Source organism: Hylaeus volcanicus, chromosome 5 (genome assembly GCF_026283585.1).
Source record: "Hylaeus volcanicus isolate JK05 chromosome 5, UHH_iyHylVolc1.0_haploid, whole genome shotgun sequence".
Taxonomy (NCBI): Eukaryota; Metazoa; Arthropoda; class Insecta; order Hymenoptera; family Colletidae; genus Hylaeus; species Hylaeus volcanicus.
This window is the reverse complement of record NC_071980.1, coordinates 3,930,545-3,952,099: the sequence shown is the minus strand read 5'-3', so window position 1 is coordinate 3,952,099 and position 21,555 is coordinate 3,930,545. Positions and strand designations below refer to the sequence as shown.

Sequence of the window (21,555 nt, the reverse complement as noted above, 5' to 3'; positions counted from 1 at the left end):
TTCGCTAAATTTCTGTTTCTTCTATTTCGGTAATACGGACTAACTATCAGATATTGTTTCGCAAAACAAATGAAGGTGTACGTGTCAGGCCGGAAACCGCCGGGGTCGTGTCTGCATTTGACACAGGACCGCAATCGTACAACCAATACGACAGATGATATTTCTGTCAATCGAAACATTTAGCGTTAATAGACACGAACATTGAATACATAAAGAAATGGATATCTATTTGTTGCGTACCCGAATATTTTTAATTAAAAAAAATGCAAAATCTCTAAAGATGAGTTTCTCGAAATATTTAGAATGCATCAAGTTTAGAACCGAAGGGAGCAGAAGTTCTTCAATTTATATCAGTAAATTTCACTTATGAACAATTCTAAACAGATAATCGTATTCGCCTTTGGAAAATGGGAAAAGAAAAGAGAGACTAGGTGAACGATAAACGAACGTCAAACGGGAGGTTTAAAGTTTCCGTTGAAATTGGTGTATCGACCGCTGCAGATAATATCGTTCACCGTGACCGGTTCGATTGCACGCGATCGATCGTAAACGTAACGACGTCGAAGTCGTCTTTGTCACTTGTCGTCTTTGTTCCTGGCAAGGAAAAATTGATTTCGCAAGAAACGGAGAATAACACGCGAGGGAAATACGACGAAGACGGCGAAGAGACCGAGTAAGAAGACGAGGGAAGACACAAAGAGGCGGGGGTGGAGCCGAAGAAAAGTAGGAGGCAAGAGCCTGGCCGGTGTGTTTTGCTCCGTTCCTTTGTGTTCGTGCAAGTGGACGATTCGTTGACCCGCAGCTGCAATTCCTTTGAGCTTTTATGTCGGCTCAATTGGCCGGCAGAAGTTGTCGACGCATCAAGAAAGAACCTGTTCTCCAATGCCGCACAGCGCGGGCTTTTCCGTCTATTTCATACGTAATACCGATAAAACCGAGCGTTTATGGGTCAATGCAGTTCCAACGCCAGTCACGGTATCTCGAAATAAACGTAAACACAAATTGCACACTCGTCTGACGTGCTGTAGATTATGTCTTGATCGACGGGAGGTATCGAGGCGATGAAGCAATACGTCCTCGATGACGGCAACGCCGCCAAATACGATTGGCGGGTCGGTGAAATTTTTTGATTGACATTTTTCACCCCGTTCCTCGTCGAACAGGTGGAGAGGAAAACATTCGAAATTGGTGCTAACCGAGATTTTAATAATATTTGACAAACACCTGTCGCCTGTAATCGTTTAACCATAGGACGGCCGATATTTCGACTTCTCCATCATCCGAGTTGTTTTATACTTCACGGCTCTTTTTTCTTTTTTTTTTTTGCGGTGCACATTTATTTTTCATCGCATCGACGGTTCCGTCGACGAGTAAAGAGTTATAGGAATTTTTTTTTGCAGGCGTTCCGGTAATACGATTGATAATTTTGGGGTTTCGAGCAAGCTATTGTGTTCGAAATAACTAAATTAACATATACGGCGAATCCACTGAAATGAATCTGTAGGAAGATGTAATTATCCAGCAGTAAACAATGATTGAAAACAGGAAGGGGTTTTAATATTTGAAAATTTCGTTGATATCTGTATGTAAATTGTATCGAGTTAATTATTATATCAAAGATAGAAGGAAAGTGTACGTATATATTGTATATAAAAATTAAAAGAATGTAAATATCGAATTATATTTGCTCACACAATATTTTGCTCGAATGTCATTGTGAAAGTTATTGTCCAAGAAATGTAGAAATGCGTACGTGAAATCATCGGACTTTAAATTTGGAGAATGCTATCAAGATTATCACCTGGTTTTGTTTTGAAGGCTTTTGGCAAGGAAAACCATGGATCGAGTTCGAGGAGATTAACATTTTAAACGTAGATCCGTTCCCGTTCATCATCCGCATTCGTCTAAACACGTAGAATCCAGACGTAATAAGAACGCGTCGTGAGTCATCTACACAACACATGTTAACGTTTTTGCGCTTGCCTAACATTTCTTACGCATACCGTGGAGCAAGAAGTATTACTCAGCATGAAACCGTAATAATAACCTCGAACGTGCTATCAATAGCTATTTCTCCGAACGTAAACATCACGTTGAGGAATAAGAAATAGTTACTTTACAAATGATCGAACAATTACTTAATATTCATCCACTGTTTCGAGAATTCTAGCCATAATGTATCTTTACTTTACTCTCTTTAAAAACTTTGAATATAAATAAGAATATTGATGAAAACTAGAGATTTATTTTAGTTGCACGAAAGTGTACAATAACTTTGTAATGCGCGTACGGGACGATATACGATATTTAATACACGGCGTATAAGTTCTACAATGATGTATAAAACTTTCTGAGTGTTATCGAGCGGGCAATGCTTGCGTGGATCTGTTACCTTCCTTTCCAGCCGACCGTCTTCGGTTATTGATCTGTATGTACCGAAAGATATACTAAATCAATTTACCAGCTCTCCAGTATGATATACCTTCGAGTTGGAGAAGTTACGGAATAAAAAGTTGGCGCATAAAGAATTTAAGAGATCAAACCTTTCCAGTAACTACATCAACTTTTCCTATCTCCGATCCGAATGTAAACCCTTGTCAAAACAATGTTACAAACAGTATCGTAGACGTATAGAATCCACTGCATGCTGGTATACCGACGTGTTTTAGAATTCTATCGAAAATACAAATTTCAGTCTTATTCCCACGTACTCGATTTTTTTCTTTACTTTCGTTCGATCTACCCGTTCGCGCTGCATTATCATAATTTGTTCTAATTTTGCCAAGCAACATTTACGTCTCGCTCCTCTTCGCTTTTCTTCCGCCTCTTTTTACCGCGAACCTACCTCGACCTCTTTCCTTGTCGTCGCGTTTATTACGTTAAGCGGTGCATCAAAAGCGTAAAGTAAATAAATAAATAACACTCAACGTAGAAGGACTAATTTCCCCTCCCACGTATCAAGAATCCAATACCCGTAAATAAGCGATTAAACAAACCAGCAAAGCATTCCTATGATCAAGGACGACGTTGCGCGATTTCCGTCGAACAGAAGTTCCGTTCGCGGGTTTCAATAATTCCCCGGCAGCGGTTTATTTCCCTCCGGGGGGGCAGGTAAAAGAACGGCATCGTAGGTGTTCCTAATCGATGGAACGCATCGAACAGGAGAATTCGCGCGTGCGAAGAGCACGTGCGAAGCTTTCCTCGCCGATAAACAACGTCAATCGAGAGATACCCCGGCAAGCTGTATCCGGCGCAAACAATAGAACGGGGGAGAAATCGAGCACGCCTGTCGATATTCTTCGCAAAGTGGTTTATCGTCCGCGAAGATCGCGGAGATCAATTTGGAGATAACGCCTGTTATCCCGAAAAACACGGGGAACGAAACGCGTGATCTGTCGATGCACCAGGCGCAAGAGGCGAAGAGTCCCTGTCGGAGGAAATTACTGAACCGGGACGAACGGTATAACCCCCATCGGCTACGGAACACTCCAAATAAGTGAAAACAGACGCGATGCCCCGTTCCAGATAATGGTTTAACTGTACCTGTTCCCCGACGATCTCCAGACCAACGTGGAGGAACGGGAGCTCGAATCATGGAAGGCGTCAAACATCTTCCTTCATCGTCTTCGACGTTATAGCGCGTAACACGGGAACGGACAATTATTGGCGCTCAACGAAACTCGCAAGTGTACAGGGAGAATGCGCCAACAGGTTTATGGGATTTGATATCGATGCTCGCCGGGTTTATTTTTTAACAGGCTTATTTCACTTTTGTCAACGATATCTGCTCGTGGCATTCTTATCTCTTTAACACGTTATCTTTTTTTTTTTATCAATGGTCCTGTAAGGAGCTCGGGTACCTCGGGTTCGCCAAACCCGTACTACAATTGCGACCAAGCACAATTGCAGCCCCTGAGGGATTGATATCGACGCGTTTAGTATGTTTTGTTTGATTCCACTTTTTATACCGGCTTACTCTGGGGGTTACGACGGAGTTACTGGAGCACGATGAGTCTTTAGAATTTTTTTCTTTTGAAGGGCGAGTACATAATTTTGTATTGTACGTTTATGTATCACCTTAAAAACATACGTTGAGCGATAGATGTATTAAATTTGATTAGAATCATTTGATTTGCGTGGAAATTATGACCTCATTTCTCGGACTGATAGACGAGGTATCATTGACCTCTGAGAAAACGCCCCCGAAGGGGTACGCTGGATTCGTTTGAGTCCGTCTCTGCGTTACCACACATGCACTGTGGTAATCCTCTGTGGGAATATTCTCAGAAGCTAAGCATGCACGATTATAAAATGATTCGAAATGGAATGAAACAGAGTTTGTTTGAAATTACTCGAGTGAGACGGGCAAGTGCTCATCGCTCTACTCGAAGTAAGCGAAAACTGTCACGATGCTCGATCGAGATAATGGTTTGACAGTACCATTCACCGACAACCTTGAAACCAACGAGGAGAAACGCGAGTGCGATACGGACGGTCGCCGCTGTTGAATCATGGACACCATCTTTTACGTTCTTCGCTAGAGAAGCGTGTAACTCGAGGAAAGAACGATCATTTAAGTATGACAAAATTTACAGAGATACTCGAACAGTGTGTGAAACGGTCAAAATCGTTGTATTCGATAGGTGCGCCTTTTCAAAAAATAATATCATTCGTCCAACGCGATCGCATGTAAATCGAATAAATTCAAGCTAAACTCCCAAGTGAAAAATATCTTCTCGAATATTTATCGACTGCCTAACAGTATCCACGCAAAACTCTGAAGTTACTAAATTTTACTTTAAAGGTCAGATTTCCGTAAGAGTTATGAGTTCACGGCGCGCAGAAGGTATCTCGTTGACCCCTGAAAAGATATCTCCGCGGAGTGCACTCGGTTTAAACGATCCCGTCCACCGCGGACCGGCAATCCTCCCCAGTGATATTTAGATTAGAGAATCACTCGTTCTTCCCGGACTTCAACGATACGTAATTGCCAAATCAACCGAAATGGAAACGCAAAGTTCGCTCCGAAACCGCTCGACAGGGACGCATGCCGTGTTCATCCACGAATCGTGACACTCGGAGTAAGTGAAAATAGTCTGGTTGGTCATCGAGGATAATGGTTTGACAACCACCAGCCACCACAGAAATCTGGTAAAACGATGGCGTAGCATTGTGTGCCCATCCCCCCCCCCCCTCCTCTACCCATCTCCCTTTCTGTGTCACGATGGGGCACGTTTGGTCGGGTATCGTCCCGATTAACATTGTTGCTGCAACTACGCCAAAGTTCTCCGGCACTCTTGGAGAAATTCTGCACGAAGAGCGAGGGAGGAGGGATACATGCACGCCGAACTCGTTCGTAACGAGTTCGCCGAGTCTCCGGAGCACGACGTACCTCGTACACGCCTAGATTCCTGCCAGCTAACGGACCGATCCGACCGTGGTGGATCTTTGCGTCGCGGCACACTCGCGAAATCCTCCTTTGTGCCCAAAACACTGGCTGCGAGTCGCTGATAGACACTCGGGCGAGCACGGAAATAGAAGCCCCCGAGCGACGTCACCGACGACGGAGTTCGTCGTAACGCTCCATGAATGTTTTCCCGCCCCGGTTAAGACGATCAGATCCACTCGAAACCAGTTCCGCGCGTCGAGCAACCGAGAGAGACTCGCCTGCGTGTCGACCGAGTTCACTCGCGATACTAACCCGTGCCTCGCCACTTGTGCACGCTGGAGAACGGACTCTTGTACCGGTTAACGATACTCCCGGTGCGGTCATCCCTCCTTTTCCGACTCGACGGTCCGTCCGTATTCGTCGTCGCGCTCGTGTCCTCGTCGCTCGCCACGGTGTAAACGCGGTATCCTCTTTCCACTCGTTCCCTTTCAGATCCTTCGGCGAAGACGGTTTCAGCGACACGTGAGTCGATCCTGCGAGAAAGCCTCCTCCGGAGCACGCGATTCGGTTTGGTGCTCTCCCACCGTCCCATGCGGGTTCGGGTACCCGGATTGAAGGCGACTTTGACGCTGGCGATTACAGGAGCGAGGGAGCTCTCGCCGCACTCGATAACGGCGTCCAAGCGTCCCCGGGTTTCACAGGAGTGACTTGTGATCGAGTCAATAAATAACGACCTCTCAGCGTCGCGGGAGGAATATTTTTCGCGGCACTTTTCGTATTTCTGTTTGAGAAATGGGTTAGGTTTTTTGGTGTGATTTTATTTATTAGATCGACAGGTTCGATATACATATAATCTATCAGTGTCTATCCGATAGAGAAGCGATATAAAGAATTTTAAAAATGATGTGTACATAATGACAGTTGAATAATAAAGTTGGAAATAAGAGTATCCAAATTCTTTAATCGATTAAAGAGAATTAGAAAATCAACGAGCACAAAACTCATTCTGAGTTATAAAAATAAACTAGACATGTATGTATGTAAGACTATTGTTTGCTACACATATGCGTTGCGCAATTGTTTTTCGAGGTTTACAGGTAACGGTATATTTATCCTCTGGCAATAAAACGATTGGCGGTGGGAGTTATTGCGTTAAATCGCTAACGCATTGTGTACATACAGACGGACTGTTAGCAGATAACGTCGGGTACTTTTACAGGATTTTACGTATGCGGGTATTTTTCAGTTGGAACCGATATTTCACCTTCGAAACACGTTCGAAACAATCGCGGTAAACGAGCGGCAACTAGTGAAATCATTTTTAGCTTAATTATACGACGAGAATAAACATCGAACATAATTGTCTCCCAATGAAATACTTTCACCCGCATTAGCAACTTCGTGTAACGAGGGTTGCGTAGCCGCAGGCGCTTTTACGCTCGGCGAATTGTAGATTATTATCCGGAAGCGGTAACATTCGCAGTCGCAAATTGATATAAACTTGTTTCATTATTTCGGCGCTGGGAATCTATATCTGTGAAAAATGGCGTGGATTTTTATCACCGTACCCGTGTATTATACCTTTATTCGTGCAAACACTGCGTTCGTTTAAATCCGGCGATACTTTTGTAATACGTTAATTAATAAAGTAATGCGTTCCGTACCGCTGAATCGGTATTTCGTACGATTCATACATCCGCGAACGTGATATACAGTTACCTGCAAAAATATGCCCCTCATTCATAAAGTGTAGTGTATTTTACATATTTAAACTATTTCAAAGTTAGAATTACCAATTCTAATTCACTCGTATATAGAACTTTATCGATACTCCTCGAAAATAAATTGAATTTTCCCGTCAAATTTGAATATACTGTAAACAATGAATTAGGGAAATTTTGGTATCGGATATGAATTTTAATTATTTTCTATTCGCGTTCTGGCCACATAATAATGCTCGTCCATGTTGTTGATAAATGTGGATATTAGTTTCTATAAGCGAAAATTCGTTAACGATGTATATTTTCCTATACATAATATTAACGATCATTCATTTTCGATCACGGGCATATTCCGATGAAAGAAAAGAGAATTATTTAATTCGTACTAAAGTTTGAGGAAGTAAAATATACGCGATAAACTTATTTTAAATAATTAAATAAAACAACTGTGAACCGCGAATACATTGTTACACGCGTTTCTTTTGTTCGCCGTCTTTTATTCAAATGGAACTTTCCCTGCTTCCGATCAAAACTGATAAAATACGGGAAATATATTGCGCGTAGGAGTTGGGTGGATACTTTTGCGAGTAACTGTGTATTGTATTCAAGAGAACTCTCGGTAATGGTGTCGGCGAACAAGTTTAAATTATCTGGCGAAAATAACTCGTTAAATTTTCACTTTGTTTGCTGTATTGTCTAGTTTAATTATGCAACTGCTGGTCAAAGAAGCTTTTAGATTTCACAGAGAACGTCACGTGAGAGTGCACTTGAAACGGTCACGCTGCATAATGTTCTTTGGCGTGAAATATCGAGGAATTTATAGACACGGGGGACACGAATAATGCTGGATCTATGTAATCTGGCTCCACTTCATTGTCGAGAGGCGATAGAACAAACAAGCTCAGCGTTTCTCCAATGAAAAAGATACTTCTCTCTCGTTCCGTACCCTCCCCCCGGCTTTGCAGCTCCTTCTAGGACGATTCATGCATCTTGCATTTCGAGAAGTCCGAAGAAATTAATGATGTCTTCCATGACCCTCGAGAATTCCTTGGGTCCTCGTTCTCTTTTGATCACGGCGTTGGAATTAATTCCGGAGATCCAGACACCACCGTTGTCGACCAACGTCGCCATTGTGTTTATCGTTGTAGGTGCACCTCAGAAATTTGTCGATCAAGTTCGATCGACGACCATTGTCGACGGCCTTGTTTTTTTAATCGGCTTTTCATGTTATCCCTCAAAAGACCATTATTCTCTTCCATTCAGCCAATTCTTTTTTATTTCGACGCAGTGTCGCGTTGACAACGTTCCAGATTTTTTTTTTTTTTTTTATTAAAGAAGGAAAGAAATATACACGTGCCTACTTTTGAATTATGGGACACGAATGATATATAAACGTTACCTAACCATACGATCGTAAAGAGAGCTATTTATTAGCAATTCTTTGAGCAAAACTTTTCCGAACTTTCAAGAATTTCACAGAAAAAAAAGTGAATGGGTATTGTTTAGGGGTGAAACCGTGAAAGAAGAATAGGTTTTGAGCGGGGTTCAGGTATATAAAAAAAGAAAGGATAAAGAGTCGAGGAAAATTAAGAAAATTAATGAATCTAAGAGAAAAATGTTCTAAGAGCTAAGGAAAAGTTTCTAGAAAAATCCACACCGGTGCACAGCGGAGCTGGATTCGCATAAATTCAAATTGGAATTTAAAATGCCAAATAATCTCAAATGGAAGATTTCCAAACGCCAATGGAATCTTTCCCCGAATAAAAAAAAAAAAAAAGGAGAGAACATCCGAACGCATAGGTGGAACTTTTCGTTCGATGATGTCGCATTATTTATCGCCACCAATTTAAAGGCAAAAATATTCCGGCATATTTCATTTGCCGGAGAATTTAACCGATGATACGATTCGCGAAAACAGGAATCCAACGTGATTTATTTCTGTAGCCGTAAAGCCTCTCCCACAATAAAGAATTCATTCGATTTCAAATATCCAAGTGGTCTTTAATTCATTCTCTATCTCGATAGAGGATAATGCCGAACGGAGCAATATTTCAAATTCCAGGAAAAATAACTGCCCGTAACAAACGAACTAATGAATGTCGATTTCACATCTACACGTTAATAACCTCCCTATTTTCCTATCGATTCGATATGCGGAGGCCGCAAAAATTACTGGTACATCGTTCAACTTGAAACAAAACTCAATGTGAAATTGAAATTGATATTTGCGAGTTGAATGATCGCGTTAGAAACCTCGTGAATCGAGACTAAAATATTATCTAAAATATTTTAATTATTGAATTTCTTATTCGCGATGAGATATCTCGTCACTTGAGCGCCGAATAACGAGAATTTCCAAATACTAATGCATGGAAGAAATTAATCTGTACTTAAAATACGGTTGAAAATTACCACAATCGAATAAATTGAACTAGCTATCACGACCGAAAGAATCGCTTTATTAAGAATATGTAAAGATTGATTGAATTACTCGATAATTCTGGCGTGAAACACGAATCCGTGTCGACGGAAGCGGACGCGTCGGTGATGAAAAAAATTCCTGGAATCGATACGGTGTTCAACAAGTAGCCCCGCGTCGTAAGGTTTCGTTCTTGTAAAATTGACGCAACGGAGCCCTGTTACATCCGCGAACGATAAGGCCGCAGAAATGTTTCTATATTTCACGGGCATCTTGTTATTGGCGTGGGGTTACGTAACTTTATAAACCACACGTTTCGTGCCACGTGATCGTCGGCGTCGATTGAATCGATTTTGGCGATTGATCGACCGCGAACGTTTCCTCGGATACGATTCGCGTTTCCTTGCTGCACTTTATTAATGTCGTCGTTGCGACCATGCCACGATGCTCACCGTCCGAATAAAAAATTCAACGCTTAACGATCGCCGAGCGCGCCTGTTAATTAACTGTGTAAACAAGATACGTATCGGAGGTTAGCGACCTTCGAGGTTGTGCAATTCGTTCGTTGCGAAATTACGTACGGACAGGCAATGAAAATATTACCGAGTTTCTTTTTAATTTTCAAGATCGTACGGGAAATTTCTTGGACGAAATGGAAAAGTACTTACGCGACGACAAACTCGAGGAGAACGTTTACGTTACTGCCGGGTATTACCGAATTTAAACGGAGCAAGGGAATTGTCTGTTCCGCGTACGAGACGAATGTGGTCGTATTCATGCTCGTGTAGACCGAAAAATTACCATGACAATTTTTACATTAATCTTAATACGCGGTAGTACATCGTAAATAGTCTAGTTAGCCTCGAAGAATACAAGAAATACATAATTCACGATACGTGAATTACTACACCAACCTCCAAACATATGACGAGAACCAACTCGTTGGAGTTGAAAACGTATCACACGCCAGCCTGCATAGACTAACATATTAAAGTCCTATAATTTTTAATCCGGCTTTCGCGCTAAATATACATTTCCACTTTAACCACAGTATTCGCACGTCCACGCAACATGGCGGCCGCCCGGAGGATCTCCGAAAATTGTATCGAACGTGTAGGTCAGCTGGGCACGGGCAATATAATTCCACGGGGAAATTTGGCACCCCTCTACCCCCTCTCAAACCCCGATAGCAGCACCTTTGTGTCAAAAAGTTTCCAGTAACTTATATCCGCGTCAACCGTAATATAGTAACCGAGCGTTGCGCTAGGTCAAGACTAATTGCATCGTATGTATCGCGCCCGGGTGACGTGATTGCGTCGAGACTTCAACTTTCATAAAAATTTCCAAGCAACGTGTCCCCCGCGGAGCCGAGCGTGTGTTTCCTCTCTTTTTTTTTGTCGAGCTTTTATTTTGAAATATACGAAAGCTTCAAATCCCGTGGATTTATCGTCTTCGTTCGCGGAGTACACGTCACTTTTACCAAGCATTAAAGGAAAATATTTCGACACCGGGAATCGTCGCTGCGAATAAGCTACCTCCGGTGTGCGCGCATAGCATGAACACTTTGATAGCCGCTGTCACATTGACGGTCCGTAACGTTGAGGCTACAATGCGGTACGCATAATGCCAGTCGACTTTGCGCGCGTTTCTCTCCAACGATAACAAAAACACCGAGCGAGTCACGTAGAAACACAACACCTGGATATCTCCGTTGTGACAATAAAACTATACAAGGAGGCTCGTTGTCCCCTCTCTAATCCATCGATTAAGCATTGCGAAAACTATTTATGGGACTCCCAAGAAGACTTCGATCAACGTCTTTATTGTAACGTTCCGACGAATTATGTTTTTAATTACTGGTGGTTCGACGGACTCGATATTATATTACTTTGAATAAAACAAAATATACCGGGAGACGGATGGGAAACTGTATTTACGATGGTCATGTTATTTTGGTAAATATTATTTATTTGAAAAGGCAAATACAGTCAAAAATGTAGGGAAATACGTCGCCACGTTTTCGACTTTATTTGAGTTTTTGAACAAATAACATTCAGCAAAATACCGCGGTCAACAAACATCCACTAATCCAAAACAGTCTGCGCGCGTGTACATAGTACCTTATTTTATTTGAATTAATACAATATTGAATGTACGATGCCACGCTGTTGCATAACTAAGAAATGCTCATTCGTTTTCATTTTAAAGAGGCGTTCTATTAAAATTACAAAAATATCGTTTCCATGTGAAAATGATCCCCGTGGGAAAAGGTTTGGTAACGAAGTGGCTGCAAAACCTCTGCATGTGAGAATTCAACTTTATTCGAGGAAAACAAAAACACGGGACGGCGTCAGGTTTAATGCGCGTTATAAATATTCCACCTGCATTAAATACGAGCACCGTGATCGACTTAAAATTCAGTTGACGAATTTATCAATCCAGATTCATGAACAGGCCCGACATTCGTTTCGTCGAATAACAATCGGGGGAGATCCTTTGAAGGCGGACGTTTTAAAAATTGAACACGACCCGACCAGACGCATTTATTGATTCATCTTCCTGTCGGCCTCCTGGTACGTATCTGGCCCACGATACGTTCGGTATCCCAGGGCTTTCGCGCGACTACGCGAATCACCGTTTCCGACAAAGATTATCGATACGTCAACAAAGTTATTGACTCTGCGGGGGGAACGTTGCATACTCTGTCTGGTGCACTGGCATGAAAATAGAGTACGAGTGTTTTGTCAGGACGTCTTGGTGGCTTGAATCGATAACGAAACGCCGCGAATTTATTTTACAATAACGAGCCACGTGAATATTTTCCAAACGCGTTTTGGCGACTTGCTGGACACGTTCTCCAGAACTTGGCCTTGTTTGGGCTGAGTTGATAAATAAGCGAACTTTTAACGATAAGATTACTTGTTCCATTCATAAAATAATTTTTATTTTTGAAAGCGCAACAGTTCACTTAGTGAATAGCAAAGAGTTCATTTAAAGCTTTTCATGGAAAATTAAAATGATGGACAATTGATTAATTAATAGCATGAAAAGGTCTTAGGGCGATAATATCGACCCACATTTATTTTCGCGCATTGCTTTAATAAAGCACACGTAGAAAGTTTGAACTAGAACGTATGAAATCATTTAAATTGAAGTAAAATTTAAAATACTTTTTTTTTTTTAAAGTAATTTAAAAACATTCTGAAAAAAATCATAATTTAATTCTACGGCACGATTTTTGTTGGATGGAGTAGTTAATTATGGCGTTAGGGGTGACTGCTTGGCCTCGGACACAGGTAGCCAACCATTCCTATAAATAATAAAGTTTCTACCGACTCTACTTGTACGTTTAATTTGACTTTCCAAACTCGGGAGCATCAATTGCAATTTTATTTGGAAGAAACGCCTACCACCCTGCATTATTCACCAACGATAACGTTTTCGAGCAAAGCAAGCAGCACAGCTGCGTGCACCGTTCGCAAGAATAGCACAGGACTAGGTGAGTAGACAGGCACCCTCCCGAGTTTATACATCGGTGGTGCCATCCATTGACATGTAGTCTCATTACGTGTTTCTGCTTGGATAGTTCGCAAGAGTTAGCGTTACCAGCCGCGCAAGCAATGCCTCCGAAGTTTGCGCATAACGGAGTTGGGGAGATTTCTACATTTAAAGGCACGGTTATACCTCGAGTACACGTCCCAGTTTAAAAACATTGCGACGTTGCGGATAGAGGGATTAATTACATGGAAAAAAGAGGCGAACCAACGACAAGACGAACATTTTTACGTAGCGAATTTTCCTGCGCGAGAATTTCAAAAACCGTATATATTCCGCGGGCGTACGAGTTACAAAGCGTGTCGCGACCACCATTATAAAGTACGTTACGCGGACGTCTAAAAGTTAATGCTGACAAAACGGAAATAGAATCGCGACTACTTGGCGAAACTCGAGTCTCTATCGATATTCGTCTCCGTGGTAGTTCAGGCAGAAGCCCGAGTATCTTGTAGGCAAATTTTCGAATCCGGGCAACACGAACTGTGACAAGTCACCGACTTGACTGGACCGGGGCCAAATTGTTTTGCGGTCGTTTATGCGCATCCACTTTGATCGGGCTACTTTTTCTGCGCACAGACGCATCCAATTACGATCGTGGACCCAGATCCACGGCGAGTCGAAAAACTTTCCGTACGACTCACTGGAATTCCCTGATGAATTTTTTACGATGAAAAACTTAGTAATCCAGTCGGGGCGAGAGTATAATTTCACGGTCTTGTATAACCTCAACCCTATGATGTTTATATTTCACTATCATTGTAGATAGCAAAATACGGAAGTGCTCTGAAATTTCAGTCGAGAATGTTCAATAACATAGCTTGCCAAGACTACAATTAGTACGTCGAACAAATCTCTATTTTTATTTAAACTTCAACAATAAAAACCGTTCAAGCATGTTAACTATTAAAAAACGAAATTAGTCGCGCAACAACACCATTGTTTCGTAGATATATATGTAGCTGGATAAAAACGGACCCATCAGCGAAAAAACTTTGGGAAACGTTGAGCGAGAACCATGGCAGAAAAAATTTCACGCGCGGTGCTAACGATAGACAAAGATAATCGGAGACAATCCTCTACTCGACCGTATCGTCGCGTTCGGTTGCAATATGCAGGAACGCGTTAATGGCAATGTAAATAATAAATGGTGCAATCATAATTACGGAAGAAACTCTGGCTGGCATTATGGAGAAATTGACAAGAGCGTGGCGTATATCGCGGCTGCAATTGCGCAACCGTAGGCAAAACATGGGCGAAGATACCCGGCGCAGACAGACAGACAGACGGGAAAAACAACAAAGGACGAAAGAACCGACGTGTGTTTCATCAGTGGATGCGCATCTGCTGCATATGAAACACGGCTCAACCGAACTCCACGTGACGCTGGCGAATAAAAAAGAATCGTATCCGATACAGTCATCGATATTCGCCACAAAAAGAAATCGTCGCTTCCGTTACGTGTCATGAACATACTCGTCACATTTCTCCGCGCGTAAAATCTGCTAATTAGGCCGTGTCGGTTACGTCTAACGACGAGGAAAGAAGGTTTCACCCTCAGACGACCGCACCGTTTTATTCTACGTAATAAAATCAACCCTTGGATAAATTTAACGTAACGATTTTTACCGCAAACAAATTCCTTTTCATTTCCCGACGCGTGGTTACCTAACCTCGCGATAGAAAATAATTTTACTTCGTCCCAAGATGCGAAAAGATTTTCTGAATTTCGTTGTCAACTCAGAACTTTTCTTTGGAGTTCATCGAAGAGGTTGAGGAATTCTATTAAAACGGCTAAGAGAGAATTGCCTAAAATGGCAAGTATTAATTTAATTATGGAGATTAGTAATTAATGAAATCATGGCGATAAGATTCTTGATGAATTCCGTGTGGTCGGCTAAGGGTAGAGATGGGCAAAATTTTAAATTAATAATAGACGACGATTAAAAGAGCGCAAAGTTATCGGTTCGTGACGTTTATCCGATTGAATCGTTATTTATATAAGTTCTCATCTAATCAACGTGAGACGCGACATTATTCTGTAATTTAAATTTAAATATGTATCCAATCAATAACGTACAGAAAAGCGTTTATTTTTATACGGCATTTGACATTTTTATTCATCTCAGAATTTGGTCTATTCTTTACAATAATCTGTAAAGAAAGCATGCGTGGTCTATGCGCCTTTTCAGTTTCCATACGTTATTCTCGATCGATATCGATCGGAACGTTCACGCAGAAAAACAGAGAATCTAACATAAAATGAATCACGCGTTGTTTCTAATTTTCTTGATCACAAGATCTCTTCTATGCGTAGGTTCTCCGAAGAGTAACAAGTAACTTATTTTCATCGACTATGTATGTATTTACAAACACTAGGTCGTACAATTTTCATCGACTATGTATGTATTTACAAACACTAGGTCGTACAATTTTCATCGACTATGTATGTATTTACAAACACTAGGTCGTACTGAAGTTGTTAATGAAACCTTCAACAAAATTCAATTTGTAGAATATCTTACATTCAGAAACTGAGCGTACACATTTTGTCCGAACCTTGACACTACATATCAAATCGATATTATCAACACGTTAACTGCCAAACTAATAGCCATAAAAACTTCTACGGAATCTCACCTTTGGACTTCATTGTTTCTAGTTCCTCGGCGAAAAAAATCGTCACCCTTTTACGAGGGATGGGGCGGTCAACGTGTTAATTTTTAAACTAGATGTCACTGTCCGTTTACATCCGCATCGCGTTTCCTTCGCAAATTGCCCATCTCCAGAAAACAACTTTGCCCATCTCTATGCAAGGGTATCTCGCGTCGAGAGGCTGCCAATCGTTTTATACGGATCAAGAAGAGGGTTTTCATCAACGACTCGCACCGATTCGTAACGAAAACTTACGAGCACGCAGAGGTTATGACGCACTCCGAGGGGATAGCGAGGGAAGAATGTTCGTTTGGCCAATCCCGATGCACATCTTCGCGAGATGAAAGAAGATAAGACGGGATATCCGTAGTCTGGATCGAGTTCGCGGTGTCGATAATAGAGAAACGATGAAAAATATCTCGTCGTAGTCCGCGTGCCGTCCAAATGCAACCATGACTGTAGCCCAATTTTCCGTCCTTCGCCAGTGCTCTTCCGTGTTTCCCGTTTCTAGGCAACCGAGTCCGCGTTTTCCACCTATATATATATCTATATCTATATCTATGTATACGCGGGTACTATATCTACACTATGTGGCGTATACACGTGTGTAGAGCGCTTGTACGTGATTGCACACATTCAAGTACATTCATCCTGCGCGCGTGCACACGCGCCTGACGTATACTTACACGTATACAGAGAAGAATCATCGATTGCGTTCTGGGCAACGAGCACACTGGCCTGTATTATCTGCTCACCAATCCCGGGCAACGCGTGCACGCTTGATGATATGTTCCATTAACGCTTAATTTGATTGGAAAATCCTCGACGTCCCGCGAACAACAAAAAAACGCCAGTTTACGCAACGCGAACGTGGATTAGAATTGTATGGCATAAAATGTGACGCGGGCTCCAATCGCTGGATTCGAACGAGAATCGTTGAATAGTCGGTGTTCGAGAAAAATAAACGTGCACCGCGATACTATGCTATTAGTTATCTTTTCACTGTCCAAGTAAACAATGGCAAGAGAAATATCTACGTTAAATAACTCTTAAAATTTATTTTTTAAGAAAGAAAATTCTAAAGCTCTTTTTGGAAAACCCATTACTTGCAAGGATATGTATAAAATTTAAACAAAACATTCAATTTTTGCTCAAATCCTTTTTCACTGGTCTGCGGATGATTGAAAAAAAGTAATAATCAAAAAGTGTTGGAAATTAATTAGGCTCTATGTATTTTTAATTAAAAAAAAAAAAAATTAAGACCAATTTTAATTTTCACTTATTAACTGTGCTGTTATACTTCGCGAATTCATTTTTGCATCAGCGAGCGCTACATCGAAAACCAATTTATAGACGCCATTGGTTTTCGCTTAATTATTTTTCAATATTCCCTGATCATCTTTTTTTCCCTGACTTGTCCATAATTTGTACCTTCCATTGGCCATAGGAATTAAAAGAAGAGATTAATGGTTCGACGGATGAAAATTTATAAAATTGAGTTTTCCTTTTAAGTGTCCACTTCTCGTATGACACTTTAAGGAGCATCTATTTCTTTCGAGTCGAGAATTGGCAATACTTTAATCTATACTTTTGCTAACTATTCGGATTGGTTAAAAATAAATAACTCGAAGTCACTTTCAGTCTATAAAGTTGTTTTTATAGACACTAAAATCAAACAAGACGATATTAATTGTATGTTCTGTCATCTGTTACCACCCGACGAATGAAAGATTTATCCGAAAATAGTTTCATAATAATTAATATGAGTATGAATTGATCCGCGAGGACAATGTGGAAACGTATATTATGTCCAGAAACGTAAGCTGGCTCTGCTAAGTGCACTCTTCAGGGATGAAACGTTTTCCTTTGAAACTGATATACGATTCCAACTTGTTCTCGCGAGATCAATTAATACTTGTGTCAGCTATTGTAACAATTAACTATTCAAACTAACCAAGATTTTTCGTTCAATTTGTTTTTTATTATTCGAAGAGAACACGTGATCTCAGATTAACGTTCACGCGTCAGTTCTCTCGCTCGTGCTCGTATTCTTTTTTATTATACTCTTTTATTTCTACCACTGTTATTTCAAAAAAATTTTGTGCTTAATCGTATCCAAGATTTTCACGATCTTCCTGTTCCTTTTCATAACAAGTTCAACGATAACTTCTTTCCCGTGGAATAAAGTTCAAATGAACTTTTCGTCATTGGTCCCTCAATCATCTTTCGGTAATAACAATCTAGGCAAATGAAAAAGTTTCGACAACTAACATTCGAGTAACTCTCAGGTAGATTCGGCACGAGTACGTAAAATCAACAATTCGAAAGTTGGAGTCACCTATGAGCATGGCGATAAAATCAGAATTGCTAGTATCAAAAGTAAAACTTATACTTGTTTTAGTCTACTCTAACCATGTACTTGAATCCTAATATTCTTGCCTTTAATAAGAGTAGCTCTTTCTGCGAACTTTATTATTAAAAATAATACCGATAATGAAAATACCCAATTTTAAGAAACGAAACACAGAAATAAATTAATGTTTGCTTTTGAGATTGCAAAGTTATATTTGGTCAGACCTGGGTTTCGTTTCTCATACATGTGAGCTTTTTTCATCGACATATGTATAATTTAAATTGCTTTCATCTCAACCTAGAACTAATCAGAAAACCCCTGATCATCAATCGCCAGCGTTATATTTCCAAACGCAATTTGGCGCCGTCGCCTTTGGTTAACGTATCTATTATTGACGCGTGTCCAACTAAAACGAATTCACATAAGATCCGTCAGGATTCTAATCGAAACCGACACCCCGCTCAAAATTTTACAGGCCCGTTTGAATTATTTAGCGTTGGGAAATGCGGTACACGAATAATTCACGCGAGTCAATAAATCGGCCATCGATCGCCTTCCGTGCAGATTCTGCTAAACGCAAACGCACCAAACCAGGCGCGACGAATTACGATCGTGTCTAAAGGACTCGATTCAGAATTGTTTATCAGTGCACATCGTTGAAAACGCCGACGATAGAACTGGGGACAAAGGGTCCACCCTCGCTCCCGTGGAAATATGCGATCACCCAAGTGGAGAGGGGAAGTTTTAGATGTAGCCATTTGGAAACTTTTGAAGAACAAGGACCACGATTCGAGGGAGCAATAAATCACCGTGAACAGGGGTTGGTGACTCATGAATACCGTTGGAGAGGAACTGGGGGGATGCATTGACTACGTACGGCATTTCTGTTGGAGCTATCGAAGGATAGAGAAAGGTTTCCAGTAGTCACGATGAGACTCAATTGTTGCACGACTACAAAGACAACTTTGTAAAATCGACAGGAAATTGAAATAAATTACTACCCCATTATGGCCCGTTGGCTTCTTTGCTGGATTTCCTCAATTGAGCTCCTACGTTCATTTTCCTTTCTACAAATTGTTTTGTAAGGAAGACAAACTGTCGCTCGCGTTATGTCTTTTCACGGTCTAAGTTTTTGGCGATTTGCAAATTTATCTTGACTGGGAATAAATCACATTTGTATTGTTAAAAAATAAAGAAAATCTACATTATTTAAATCTTGTGCATATTAAAGTTAATTTCTACGTTCTGACAAAAGCTTGAGTGATGCAAGAATCTACTCGTACTGACCACTTTCGTTCTTTGACTGTAATTTACCCCTCGGTAGACGGATACTTTTTACGTAAGGGGTTGAAGAGGGTTAATTTTCCCCCGATTAAAGAAGTAGGCTAAATACTTGACTGTACTCGCTATTAAGGGGTAACAAAACTGCAAACAGCAAAATGAAGTAAGGAAATCATCGATACAGAATAAACCCAATTTACCTGTTTTTAAAATACATATTGTATTTCATGTATAGATCGTTTAAGTTTGAAAAATTAATCCTCTATCTGCCACGTAATTTTAGTAAATGAAGTCCAAATTAAGCTAAAGCGACCTTATTCAGAGTGAATACAAAATTCCAAATTATCTTGAATTAGTGTCCCGTATTTCACGATCGTTATAGAATTGTATGATTTATTCCACGATACTGGAAGTATAATTTAAATTCAAGTCGGGTAGACAGCAAATGTTCTTAATAATTTCTGGCTACTGTAATCGTATAACCAAAAAATAATTCATTTAACCTATAGAATCGTAATTGGTTTCCGAAGTTATGGTAAATTATGGAACTCGTTTCCTGGAAAAACAATACGAATGTACAATCAATTATTGAATTCGTAAATGAATATGTTCTCGGGTCAGTAGCCATGATTGAATTTTACTCGAACATAACTTTGAAACGTAAATTTGGCAATCAACTCGTTCGTTAGTACTCTGGATTAGGTAAATTAAATTAGAGATCAGCCGGAGTATATTTGTTTTTCTAACAAAGTTGAAAGTGAAGAATTTAGTGCTCGAAAAAATAAAAAAATACGGCAAAGTTCGTAAAATCAACTCATATTCAAAATTCTTCGCCTACATTGCATCTATAGATAAAAGACAAGCTCCACCATCTACGTATGTAACGTAGTCAGCAAAAATAAAATTCTACTCCACCTAATCCCTAATCGAACTTTATCGAACGTACCGCATTAAAATCTTGTTTATCGAAAAAGGTCCAGAGACTTTTTTTAGCAATGCGAACTAGTTTGAATGTTCAAGCGATAGACGGCACTTCGAAACGTAAGAGGGTTAACCAAAAATCTAACTCGGGCCGGTAGGCGATTAAACAAACCCCGTGCGACGTCGGCGTCGCTTCCTGCAACATCGTCGATTTAAAAAGCATTTCCGGTACAAGCGTCGAGCGTTTCGTTCTACACGCTTCCAACGCTCGTACGTGTGCACACTCGGACCTCGCCTGCAGGCGCAAGTAAAAGCGTATACACGCCGAGAGCCGCGGCCTTTCAAACGGAATATTGGATTCCGGATTTAAAAGAATAAACGGATTAGTCGGGCGATGTGAATAGCGTATCTTCGAGGATTAATTGGGCCGAAGTTAGGAAGAGGCCGTGTTAACCAGTGTACACGCGCCACCACGGCGATCCTATCGCATGGGAAACGGGTAATTGAGTTATTTCATCAGCGTTATTACCGACGACGCGGAAACAAATAGAGTAATAACGCACGGCATAACGCGATTCAAATCGGCGAATGCTCGGTAAAATAATATTTATCGCGGTACCGTGCTCTGCTTCGCCACTGATTCGCGCGAGACACTCGTCGAGGGTTAAGGGTGAGCCATTTCACGTTTTAAATGGTGAAAATTTCAAAATTTCTATGATTTTTTTTTTTTTTTTTTTTTTTTTGTAAGGAAGAAAAGTGAACGTATGAATATAAAACGTTGAGAACTTATTTGTACGTGAATCGAGAAGGAATATGAATTCTTTTTGGAGCGCCCTGGGCTGCGTATCAAATGGCTACTGAATTTTTAAAAATTTGTGTTCACGTAGTAACTTTCACCTTTGAAGGGGATTTTGAAATTTTTGTCAGGATACCTTTATAAAATTCATGAAGTTTTTCGTAACTTTTAATGCTTCAAAAAAAGATAGCCAAGAAATATTCTTATAGCTACCCGAATCATATAAAAATCATCTACGATTCACATATAATTATTATGTTCGAACGTTACAAATCTTTTTTGTATTCGTAGCATTTTCTTGAAAGTGGTACTTGTATGTTTCTTTCTATTAATTTCTTTATGGTACAAATTTTGAAATCCTACTTCATGTTTCACTCTATCTTAACCCCGTAATCGGGGCCGTGGGAGAGGAGGAGGAGGACGGTGGCAGTCATTCAGGGGCACAAGCGTTTCTTAAATTGTGTCTCG

General features: G+C 40.7%; 1 protein-coding gene across 8 annotated transcripts in view; it reads right to left on the bottom strand.

The window, feature by feature from the left end:
• LOC128877174 (choline transporter-like protein 1) overlaps window positions 1-21,555 on the bottom strand; it is a 65,677-nt gene that overhangs the window by 41,364 nt on the left and 2,758 nt on the right. For 2 of the 8 annotated variants that reach the window (XM_054124256.1, XM_054124257.1), the window contains exon 1: window positions 15,992-16,200. The exons of 2 other annotated variants lie outside the window; for them this stretch is intronic. The gene's annotated coding sequence lies outside the window, so the exon portion shown is untranslated. Of the gene's footprint in view, window positions 1-5,392; window positions 7,383-15,991; window positions 16,202-21,555 lie in introns of those variants that run through there. 4 more of the 8 variants (XM_054124250.1, XM_054124260.1, XM_054124259.1 and 1 more) reach the window with 4 other exon arrangements.